We start from the raw sequence: 13,762 nt of genomic DNA on the forward strand, positions 1-13,762 counted from the left end.
AGTAATACATAAGAATGTAACCCATATATGTACCACACTAACTATTAATTTAAATACAATATATTCTAAAATGGAATATACCAAGAGAAGATAAATAGGCTTCCAACATAATTACCTGACAGACACTCCACAACTAAGACCAAGACCAGACCTACAGACTACTCAGAACATATCTTACCTGAAATAGGAAGTGTACATCATTTTACTCATATCTTTATAAACTTTCTGTATTAGATTAAAAAAAAAATGTTATATTTTTTTTCTCACAGGAATGTCTAGTAATCTGGAATGGCTAGAGGAGCACTTCCCACATGACGAAATGTCAGAAAATAGTGAAGCTAATGGTACACACTTTACAATATAAACCATTTAAGTGTTATTATTTTATATATATTTAACATATATATTTCTTTTTGTACAGAGCATACCAAAATAGAAAATATGCCTGAAGAAACTGTTATGGAAAACACGCTTAACAGCTTAAAAGAATAAATGGATTCATTACTGAGCAATTTTAATAATTTGAAAACTTTTGTTGAGGATTATTTTAAATCAAAAACCTCATATCATTGTCACACATGTACTTGTCCCCCCTCACCATATCCCAGTCAATTATCCCCATACCCTCTCCATAATCCAAAACGTTTTGATGAGACTTCCATCCCTTCTTCACCTGATATCAATCATGTTGAAACCCCTAATTCTCCTGTTTTTGTTTCTGTTTCTGCCTCACCTTCTCTGTCATAAATGAATATATGTGAAATAAAGTTAAATTTTTATATTGTGTTGTAATTACTTCCCATTTTTTATTTTTTTTAAAACAATGTATATGTCCGCGGACAGCGCGGGTGTTCTGAAATGTTCATAAATAAACGAAAATGGAGGTGTCCTAAAGAACACTATACCTGTCCGTATTGTTCGCTAGCAAGTTGAAATTGTTCTAAGAACCCAATTGGTGTCCTGAAATGTTCGTAATTAAACGAAAATGGAGGTGTCCTAATAAAGAACACTATACCTGTCTGTACTGTTCGCTACCAAGTTGAAACTGTTCTAAGAACACAAGCGGTGTCCTGAAATGTTCGTAAATAAACGAAAATGGAGGTGTCCTAAAGAACACTATACCTGTCCGTACTGCTCGCTAGCAAGTTGAAACTGTTCAAAGAACACAAGCGGTGTCCTGAAATGTTCGTAATTAAACGAAAATGGAGGTGTCCTAAAGAACACCATACCTGTCTGTACTGTTCGCTAGCAAGTTGAAACTGTTCTAAGAACACAAGCGGTGTCCTGAAATGTTTGTAATTAAACGAAAATGGAGGTGTCCTAAAGAACACTATACCTGTCAGTAATGTTCGCTAGCAAGTTAAATGTTCTAAGAACACAATTGATGTCCTGAAAAGTTTGTAATCAAACGAAAATGGAAGTGTCCTAAAGAACACTATATCTGTCCGTAGTGTTCGCTAGCAAGTTTAAACTATTCTAGAACATACGCTATGTCCAGAAATGTTCGTTTGATGTGTGACGCACTTTTAATTAATTCAGGACCCCAACACTGTCCGTAGAACATCAACGCGCATGCGCAAACCAATGTCCGTGAATTTGGTGTCCTGTGGACAGGAGCTTCCTTCGCGGACCTGTTCGCGAAGGGATCATGAGACCACACCCATTCTGATTGCGTGTTCTGAATGTGGACACTGTTCGTGTCCCCGAACAATTTAAAAGTACATTTTCGAGTAATCCACAATATTTTTCCATAAAAACTCATCATGGCACAAGCCCCACATAGTAATCCAGAGTTTCTACACATCTTTTGAAACTCTCTGCGGACAGCGCGCATGTCTGTGAACCGCTTACAAGCACCCCTATAAAAGACCACGCCCTAGAGCTTATTGTCATTGTGTTTCTGGCTATTCTTCAGAGCACAGCTATTTCTCCAGCAACTTGCTGATTCCACCATCGAGATGGCATCCCTGGCTGCAGAACTGCCACCTGGTGCTGCACCTGCTTCAGCACCACCCCCACCCCCTCCACCACCACCACCTTCCCAAGGGCCTAAAGAGGGGAACAGGAGTGAGGATGCAGAGGAGGAAGAAGAGGATGACGAGAATGAGGTAGAGGAAATATCCCTACTACCAGCACTAGACGTGAGTCTTGGATGTGGCGGTTATTTTCCATTTATGGGAATGGTCCTAAGGCTTGTGCGAACCGTGTTATCTGCAATGAGTGCCAAATGATACTCAGTCGTGGGAAGCACGGTTCGTACAGTTTTGAAGCCACGACCATGAAGCGACACCTGAGGTCATTTCACTCTGGGGCTATTTGCAAGGTTGTACCTTGCGAAGAACGTAGTAGATTGATTTCCTCTACTTCATCCTCTGTTTCTGATCCTGTCACCACAAGGACCACCTCTGTGGGACAGCGTCTTCCTCAAGCTGCTTCACAGGCCATACAGTATTCTGATGACCCTTACCTTTCGAGGGTCACAGTTATATCTATGTACTGTGACTTCGGAGTGCTTTTGAGACTATTGTCTCACAGCACGAGAAGACCTGCTCACTACCCAAATAAAACCCACTCTACATCTTCCTCTCTCAGCTCGCCCTTTCTTATCCCTGTGGTTGGTGTCCCCCTTTACCCTACTTTCCCCTCATCTCCTATTACAAAAATTCAAAAAAATAAGGCTCTTTTCAGATCCGTCTTTCACAGTTAAAAAATAGAAGTGAAGATAAATAAAGCAGGGCCCTTTGTATTTCTTAAAAGTCTGCGGACAGTTCGCGAACATTAAAAAAATTGGGGTGCTACCCTATTGTTATCATTGCATTTTTCTCTGGGAGGAAGTGGTGGCTCTGAAAAGAGCCTTTGGGAGGTGTTTGTATGTCAAAAATTATAAATACTTAACACCTACTTCAAAATGGATGCTGTATTTCTAAAAAAGGTCGCAGTGCATTTTGAGATTTCTCAGAAAAATCTGATTGCCAGCATAAGTAAGATGGACTCCATCTCTGCGAAAAATGTATGTACTACGAAACATAATATTTTCATTGTGAAAAGAGTTCATGCCAAACAGCCTTATTAACATTGCACCTTGCTTTTTCCATTTGTGGACCAAATGAAGAAGACCAAAGCCACTTTTGTCTCTGCGCAATCCGTGAAAATATTACTTTAGAATTAGGAAACATGTCCATGACTTTCCCAAGTCCTTCTTTCATAGCAAATTGCAAAGAAATTCCAGACATGTCCTAAACTGTTCCCTTCACAATGAATTACAATTATGTCTGGATGTTGCTTTGTTTCCAAAGTAGCACAGAGAGGTAGCAAGTCCAACCACTTCATTCCACGTACTCCATGCCAGTGTACTTCCACATGTGGAAATCCAAGATCTACAGCTACTCCACAGCTTTGTGCATGCACCTTCAACCAATGTATCCACGGATCTCCCAAAATCCAAACAATCTGTTTTCTGAAACACACAGCCATAGCTATCTGTTGTTCTCTCAGCAAAAAGAGTATCTGAGAAACTCTCTCCTGGCACAACACACCCACTAAACTTTCCTGACCAATCCCTTTCACTGCTCATTCTCATTTGCATGACTTCTGAACCCAAAAATCCCCAGATGTAACTCCCGATGTCCATGAACTACCGCCATGTCCGCGAACATATCGTAACATGAACAGCCCTTCTACCATTTCCACTTCACTCTCTGTGCCATTCCCTCATTGGATGTAGCTAAGAAATCACATGACCATGCACCAATCACATTCAAGACCTCTACATCTAACTGCATCATCATAGATCAGCACTGCAAATGTACTGTGGATCTGTCTGAGTACAAGTATCATATCATTGGCAAGCACCATCTACAAGAAATACTGTACAAGTCTCCAATATTTCTACTTGCAGCTCCATGCATATCCATATGCATGAACACAAACTACAGGTATGCATATTTTCTGTATACTACATGAACACATTTTCAAACTGACTTTTAGCTTGTGTAATCTGTAAAATGAATCTACTGTCTTTTTTCCAATTTCCTAAAATCAACTATCACTTATAAACCTTTATACTATTTACTTTCTTAATACACACACTATCAAATCATGTTAAACTAACATTTTTTAAATGAAATTTATAGACTACATATATTGAAACAAAATTGCATCTAGTTTCCAATCTCAAAAAATAATACTTATACAATTACATTTATTGATTTATTTATTTGATTACTTTAATTTAAGCATGGCATTAATGCACTATTACCTAGAACAGCTTAGCTTCAGAAATGGTGGTATTCAGTGGTACATTATGAATTTCACAAGACATACTAAAGATATGTTGTTTGTTACAGTTACTCATTGCAATACAATTTTGTTCATTAAGAACATATCATATGTATTGAACTGGTGCGACATATCTTATGTGATTAAGATATTTTTAATGGTTTTAAGGAAGGCGCTGAGGATTTCAATTAAAAAAATCAATATCTAAATTAAAAGCAATGCTATATACAAACAAAATTACTAATTTGTTTCTTTTACAATTGCAGTGAAGACCATTCTCCTAAAAAGAAGCAGCCGAATTTCCAGAACAAAGAAGAACTAAGAATTAAACTGCTCATTTTAGAAGAAAATGTAAGTAGAATATCACCATACTATTTGCATTATTACTCAAACAAACTGTAAAGTTAATTCATGCTATTCCTGTGCCTAAAAATAGAGATTGTGCACCATTCTGTCCAAAAATCCCCTTGTCTTAAACACTGATTTACAGCCAGAATGGCGGACAAGTTCCTACTTTTGGACACACAAATTACCCAACTCAACCACTAGCTTATTTTTTTCTGTCATCTGAACCTGAGTTTAGTAACATATTAATTGAAGAATACACATCCCTACTAGTTGTAGTTCCCAATGCACAATCAGACACCATTACATACATCATCTTACTCAAACACACATGCACACAGCACACATACATTGCAGAACACCCAAACCCATACCTTCTTTATTTTTTTCAACAGACCCTAAAGAATGCCTACCAAAAGTCAAGTCCGTAGAAAGCAACGCAGAAGTAGAGCAAATGAAAATAAAAGTGTCCAACATAAGCATCCATCTCTAGCAGAATTTGTAAAAAAAAGTTCAAACAAAACAGCTAATACATTCATTTAGTGAAACACAAGAAGTTTCAAGTACAAAAATTGTGCCTTCTCTATCAAAATGTAAAACAAACCAAAAAACAATTAACAGAAAATCAGCTATCACTACAGATAAAACTACTTCTTCAAATTTTAATATAGTGCAAAGTAAGCATACCAAGAAAAGTATTTTAGCCAAAATGTTCCGTCACAAAGTCCTTCAAAATCTTATAAAAACAGGAGAGAAATCAGGTTCAATGCTTAAAACCTATCGTAGGAAATTAATTTTAGAAGCGTTGATAGATAGTGCAATTCTTCTCAAAAGAAAGTTATTTATTTTAGTGTTAAACAAAATGAAACCACTAAAAAAACTAATAACTAAATTACAAAAAAGACTTCTCAATAAACGAAATGTCAACAGAAAGAACTTCGTAAGTATCTGCGGAGGTGAATGGAGTCACATTACGAGCACAGAACCATACTTCAATGAAGAAGCGTACAAACACAAACAAACAAATACAATTGCCATACATAGCAGTGGTCGAGGTCATGAAAATGTTAATAATACCATAATGGAACAAGAAGTAACCCTTACAAAAATATGCCCTGAAAACGTAGAATTACCCCTCCATTCAACTGAATCGGAACGTCTAGTGTACAAATGGCCATGCACGTCAATATGTAACATTCCTTAACAATTTCAAGCAATAATACGCCTTCAAACAAAAACAGTAAAATTACCTCCCTCTGAATTGGTAAAAGGCATTCATGGAAAAGTAGTTTATTTACCATTAGATCTAAAAGAAAATGTGAGTACTCTAGGAGTGCAACGTCCAATGCAGCAATCTTTAATTGTCTTAGTAAATGGAGTACCTACAAAAGACAAAAAAATATGGCAACAGCTGGTAGATTTACATAAAGTTAGACAAGCCTTACAATATCTTAAAGAGAATAATGAATATTACAAAGAAATTAATATTGAAGAAAACTTGAAAGATACAACTGAAATAATTCAAGAAACACAAGAAGCTGGTCAATTTGAGCTACTAGATCCTGCTACAATACCAAATACTTTAGACCATTATACAATGCATCCTTTGCACTCTAATGACACCATAGAAGATGCACTGGAAACATACCAAATGTGTCAAATAAAAGGATCACCAATCAGCATATGGGAAAAAACTATAGAAGCACGTGCTTTTCCTCTACTCTTTCCTACTGGCAAACGAGGAAGGTATGATGATAGACCTATTCAAATATCAGCTTCAGAATACTGCTCATTACGGATGTATTCTGAAGATCCCAGATTTAGACAAAATGTGGAGTACATATTCCACCTACTCTTTGAAAGTGAACTAGCAACTTTATGTTACGGAGTTGCACACATATTAAAATCAGGATCCCACTTTCAAAATATGACAGCTACACAATTGTTACAAAAAGTGCAACAAAAGGATGAGGTTTTACAATCAAATATTACAAATCTATTAGCAAATATGCATGGTACTAAAGAGTACTGGTTTCAACGTCACGGAGATGTACGTTGTATGATCAGAAACCTTGGCCCACCCACTTGGTTTGTTACATTAAGTTGTGCAGAATATGCATGGGAAGATTTACATGATTTCCTACGCATATCAAATAAAAACAAAACAAACATAGATATACTAACACCAGGAGAACTTTATTCTTTGGATCCTGTTAATGTCTCAAGATATTTTCAACATCGCTTCATTGCTATGCTACATTTTATTTGTAATAAAACTGTTCCTCCCCTTGGAGAAGTGCAACAATTCTTTTGGAGAAAAGATTACCAAGCCAGAGGAGCACCACATATCCACATACTTTTATGGATTAAAAATGCTGCTACATTTGGTCAGGACAGTGATGCCACTGTTTTACAGTTTATTGAAAAATATGTCATCTGTGAAATTCCACCAGAATCCACAAATAGTAATCTTCATGCACACATTTTACAATTTCAAAGACATAAATGTGGCAAATATTGTCGTTCCAAATACAAAAACAAAGGGAAATACTACACCAAATGCCGATTTGGTTTCCCTAGACCAGTTACAAATACAGGTCAAGTGAACAACCTCATGTCTTCAGTTAGACATAGTGTTAAAGGTAAGTCACCTAAAAATACATATTACATAAAAAGAAAAGAAGAAGAAAAATATATCAATGATTATAATGCAATCATTGCCCACTTATGGAATGCAAACATAGATGTGCAGTACATTGCAGACAATTCTACTGCAGTTGCACGATATGTCACAGCATACTTAACCAAAGCAGAAAAGACAGAGCTCCAAGACCTCTGGAATGACCTGTCATCAGATAAAACAGTGTCTCAGAAATTATACAGCTTGGGCATAAAAATGCTCTCCCATAGAGAATATGGATGATATGAAGCAGCTGATCGTTTAACTGGTACTGCGTTGTATGGTAAATCTGAAAATATAGTATGGCTAAGTCTTGGTCCAGCTAAATCTAGAAAAAGAGTTCTAAAAACATACGAAGATATAGAAGCAATAGCCAAACATGATGCCAACAGCCAACATTTAAAAAAACAATTTATTGGACACATACTACCCAAACAGAAGTAATACTTTGGAAACCATGTGTCTATACCACATAGCCCAAAACTACACATAAAAAGATAATATAAAACCTGATGAAAAAAAGGTAAATATAGAGTACACAAACTGTGAAGGCAGCTTAGTTAAACTCACTAAACCAAATTTAATGAATCATATCAAATTGTAATTGAAGACTCCTCAACATAAAGAAATATATTACATGTCCCTGCTACAACTCTTTAAACCATGGAGAAAAGAAGAAGAAATACTAGAAAACTATGACTCATATGAAGATGCTTTCAAAGCAAATGAAAGCACTATAACTGATGTAAACTTTACACAATACAAAACAATAATGCACAGTGAACAGCAACACAAAGAAGAACTCCAGGCCCAACTAGATAAAGACACTCCTGACAGTAGTCAACCTTCTGTAACAGGAAGCCAAGAACCACTGGGAGAACCACTAATAATAAATGAGGCAGAATTAGCTATGATAGAAGTAGAAAACACCATGTGTCAGTATGAAGATAAAGAAGACTTAACTATACTACAATCAAAACTAAACAACGAACAACGTAGCATTTATGAAGAAGTAACAAAACAAATTGCACATGGTGTACAACATGAAAATAAAGAATGTTCCTGACATAATTATAAACCTATACTACTGTACGTCAGTGGTGAAGCTGGTTCTGGCAAAACATTCCTAATCAAAATCATCAGTAAATTCCTTCAACAATTGACAAACAACAAACTGTCAGCTGTTTTCACTGCCCCCACAGGTTTAGCTGCCTACAACGTAGGTGGTGTCACTTTACACCGATTACTACTATTGCCAGTAGAAAACCAGAACAAATTAGACTATTACACACTTTCTGCAGAAGCTGCAATGGAACTACGCAGAGTATTAAAACAAATGAAAATGCTACTAATAGATGAAGAGAGCATGGTCTCCAACCTAATGTTGGCTTTGATTCACCTCAGATTACAAGAAGTACTGAAAACAAACTATGAAAAGCTCTTTGCAGGAAAACACATTATTGTTTTCGGAGATCTTCTTCAATTGACACCAGTAAAAGGTGAGCCTATTTTTAAAACATTAGGACACAATCTCTGCCGTAAAACTGTTGGCAGCATTGGAAATGTCAACCTTTGGCAACATTTCCAATACAGAGAATTAACAGAAAACATGCGGCAATCTGCAGATCTCACTTATGCCAACATCCTAAAAAGTATCAGAGTTGGTATACTCTCTAAAAAAGCAGAAACAATATTGAAAACACAGCTAATTAATGCACTTAATGGCGATAATGCATGTGCTACAGATGTTATGGAACAATTAGCCCACAAAAATGTCAATTGTATGGCCTTAATGCCAACTCTTGCAAGCTGTTTCAAATTCAATGAAATAATGTTAAGTAAAGAAATGCAACCAATAATGGAAATTAGCACCACAGACAAACTAGATGGACATGGTATGACACTACCTATGTGTGACCAAACCACAACAAGACTAAATAGTTTACAAAAATCAATCTCAAACACAGCAGGCTTAGAAAAGATATTAAAATTATCCTTAAATTGCATAGTAATGCTTAAACGTAACCTTGACGCGGACCAAGGACGAGTTAATGGAGCACTGGGCTTTCAAACATACCCACGTGACAACAAAATTCAGTTTGTCAATATACTCTTCGACAAACTTTCAGAAGTTAAAAGGATAGGACGCTCAACAGCTCGATTCCTTCTCTTCAAAGACATGTATGTACGCAGAGAACAATTTTCTCTAACTCTTGCATACGCAGTCACGATTCATTCATCACAAGGTCTTACCCTAGACAAAGCAATGATAGATATTGGTAACACAGTCTTTAAAGAAGGAATGATCTACGTAGCACTATCATGCTTAAGTACACTTGACGGTCTATTTCTAATCACCTTTGATGCAAGTAAAATAAACACTGATATTCCTTGCATTTTAGAATACAATAGACTTCGGTCACTATACACTCCCATTCTAAACACATATTCTGTTCCACAAAAAGTAAAACATTATGAAAGAAAAATAAATCAGACAGAAAAGCAACAGGATGTCACTGCAAATCCTCCAAAGAGCGTAAAAAAAAGTAATACTTCATCAAGTACCACAAGCAAAAAAGAATCAATTAGGGAAACTAAACCAGGTACTTCTTCAAAGAAGGAAGACAAACTCCAAAAAAAGCAGTCAGATACAGAACTACCTGGTCCATTTAAACTCTCAAATATAGTTGGTGTAAGTTGCTACGCAAATGTAACAATGAATATTCTATTTCAATTACCACCAATTGTTGACAACATTTACTTACACAGTACAGACCCATTGTGTTTGCAAATGTTAGTACTTCACAGAAATGCAGCAAACAATCCTGACAACCAGTATAGTGTTTATGGAATAAGACAACAATTGGACTACTGTGCTGGAATGCTGAAATTCACTATAAACTCACAGGAAGATCCACAAGAATTTCTAATGTACTTACTACAAGTACTGGAAAACAAAAACATACCTATAAATGAAATCTTCCAGATTTCATACATGTGGAAACATGCATGCACTCTCTGCAACAATGTGACACAAGAAGAAATCCCCAATGAACGCTTCATATATATATCAATAACTAATTGTGAATCCATTCCATTTCAACAACTTGTACAAAATGCATACCATGGTAGATTATGTTCTACCTGCAATTCAGATAATCGCTCCACGTTAGTAATACAAACACATAGTAAATACGTAATACTAATGCTTCTACGTTACAATGCAGATGGTACTAAAAACAACTGCAAGCTGACTCAATTCACACATGGTCAAATATCACTTGGTAAGAAAACCTTCGCAACAATAGATATAATCTACCACGCAGGAGCCACAACCAATTCAGGGCACTACACTGCATATATAAAAAAGAAATGTGGATGGTTTCAATGTAATGATAGTACCATTACTCTAAAGCAGAGATTACCAGCAAATCTTACAAACGCTTATTTAATGTTCTTAAAACCAAAATTTGATAACTAAACTGTACTTAAACCTCAAGTAAACTTGTAGTAAAAAATATAAACTGTTAGAATATTCCAAAAGCTATCTAACTGCCCAAAGATTCTACAACAATTAATCACATAAATGAATACCACTAAATTAGAGCAAAAAGTAGACAGTTAGAATACGCCAATTGGTATCTAACTGTCCCAAAATTTAACAATATCCAAACAGATAAATCAATACCACTAAATTATATTAAAAAAATAGACAGTTAGAATACGCCTACTGGTATCTAACTGCTCCAAAATTTCATAATATCCAAACAAATGAATAATATGTTACTGCTCCAAATGAAATGGAACAACCCAATGTATAAAGCATTAGCCAGAAACAACAAATGAACACTGAAAACAAACAAACAAACTGTAGCATAACAAAAAAAGTTTTTTTTTTTTAATCCAACATGGATTTTTTTTTCTCCCACAGACCCAATGATTTTAGCAACGAACACAGAAACTGAGCAAATTGCACAGTACTCTGGTTTGTAATCTACTAAATATGAGGGTCCAAAAAAAAATGTTGATTATACAATGTAAAAAGTCATTACAAAATACTAATACTAACATGCTATTTTCTTTTATCACAGAAATTAACAAGAAATACATGTACTCCAGTTACTAAACCAAACAGTAAGTATATTATACACTCTACGCCCTGGCCACAACCATCACAGCATTTCACACCCATAGTATTTTATAACTTTGTTCCTTATAAATTTGTTTTTGACCCAAAGTTATAAGTAACTATAAATGTGATATGCTGCGGTGGTTGTGGCCAGGACATAGAGCGTTGGGTGCATGGCCAAATGGCCATTTACCCAACTCTCTATGTCCTGGCCACAACCACCACAGCATATCACACCCATATAGCAAAACAATTCAACTATGGCCTATGGAAACTTTTAATGTCCGCGGACATTACCAGTGTTCTTAGAACACTTTCAATTTGCCAGCGAACAATACGGACAGCGTCGTCAGAACACCCCCTACGAACATTTCAGGACAACACGAAAGTTCTTAGAACACTTTCAACTCGACAATGAACAATACGGACAGCGTCCTCAGGACACCCCCTACGAACATTTCAGGACAACGCGTGTATTCTTAGAACACACCCCCATTTTGTTTATCTGCGAACATTTCAGGACAACGCGAGAGTTCTTAGAACACTTTCAACTTGACAACGGACAACGTCCTCAGAACACCCCCTGCCAACATTTCAGGACACCACGAGAGTTCTTAGAACACTTTCAACTCGACAACGAACAATATGGACACCGTCCTCAGGACACCCCCTACGAACATTTCAGGACAACACGTGTTTTCTTAGAACACACCCCCATTTTGTTTATTTGCGAACATTTCAGGACACCAAACAGTTCTTAGAACACTTTCAACTTGCCATCAAACGATACGGACAGCGTCTTCAGTCAACCCCTACGAACATTTCAGGACAACGCGTGAGTTCTTAAAACACACCCCCATTTTGTTTATTTACGAACATTTCAGGACACCGATACAGTTCTTAGAACATTAACAACTTGCCATTGAACAATACGGACAGCGTCTTCAGGACACCCCCTACGAACATTTCAAGACACCGCGAGAGTTCGGAGAACACTTCAGGACAACGCGTGTGTTCTTAGAACACACCCCCATTTTGTTTATGTGCAAACATTTCAGGACAACGCGAGAGTTCTTAGAACACTTTCAACTTGACAACGAACAATACCGACAGCGTCCTCAGAACACCCCCATTTTGTTTATTTGCGAACATTTCAGGACACCGCGAGTGTTCTTAGAATACTTTCAACTTGCCATCGAACAATACGGACAGCGTCTTCAGGACACCCCCTACGAACATTTCAGGACACCGAGACAGTTCTTAGAACACTTTCAACTTGCCATCGAGCAATATGGGCAGCGTCTTCAGGACACCCCCTACGAACATTTCAGGACAACACAAGAGTTCTTAGAACACTTTCAACTTGACAACGAACAATAGGGACAGCGTCATCAGAACACCCCCATTTTGTTTATTTGCGAACATATCAGGACACCCCGAGTGTTCTTACAACACATTCAACTTGCCACAGAACAATACGGACAGCGTCCCCAGAACACCCCCATTTGGTTTATTTGCAAACATTTCACGACACCCCGAGTGTTCTTAGAGCGTCTTCAGGACACCCTCTACAAACATTTCAGGACACTGCGAGAGTTCTTAGAACACTTCAGGACAACGCGTGTTTTCTTAGAACACACCCCCATTTTGTTTATGTACGAACATTTCAGGACAACACAAGAGTTCCTAGAACACTTTCAACTTGACAACGAACAATACGGACAGCGTCTTCAGGACACCCCCTGCGAACATTTCAGGACAATGCGAGAGTTCTTAGAACACTTTCAACTTGCCAACGAACAATACGGACAGCGTCATCAGAACACCCCCATTGTGTTTATTTGCGAACATTTCAGGACTCCCTGAGTGTTCTTAGAACACATTCAACTTGCCACAGAACAATACGGACAGCGTCCCCAGAACACCCCCATTTTGTTTATTTGCGAACATTTCAGGACACCCCGAGTGTTCTTAGAACACATTCAACTTGCCACAGAACAATACGGACAGCGTCCCCAGAACACCCCCATTTTGTTTATTTGCAAACATTTCAGGACACCGTGAGTGTTCTTAGAACAGTTTCAGCTTACAAACGGACACATATTGAGTCCTCAGAACACCCCCCATTCAGTTTATTTAGAACATTTCAGAACACCCGTGATGTCCACAGACAAATCGAACACAAAAAGAACGTATACCACATAAAAAACCACAACATTTAACCTATCTCGTACCCTTCCATCCTCCCCAAACACTCCTATACACCAGCACACTCTACTAAATACACATTTAGAACAATCCAAGATGGCGGGCGCTACCGAAAATCTGAC

Source organism: Ambystoma mexicanum, chromosome 8 (assembly GCF_040938575.1).
Source record: "Ambystoma mexicanum isolate Mex_15411 chromosome 8, UKY_AmexF1_1, whole genome shotgun sequence".
NCBI lineage: Eukaryota > Metazoa > Chordata > Amphibia > Caudata > Ambystomatidae > Ambystoma > Ambystoma mexicanum.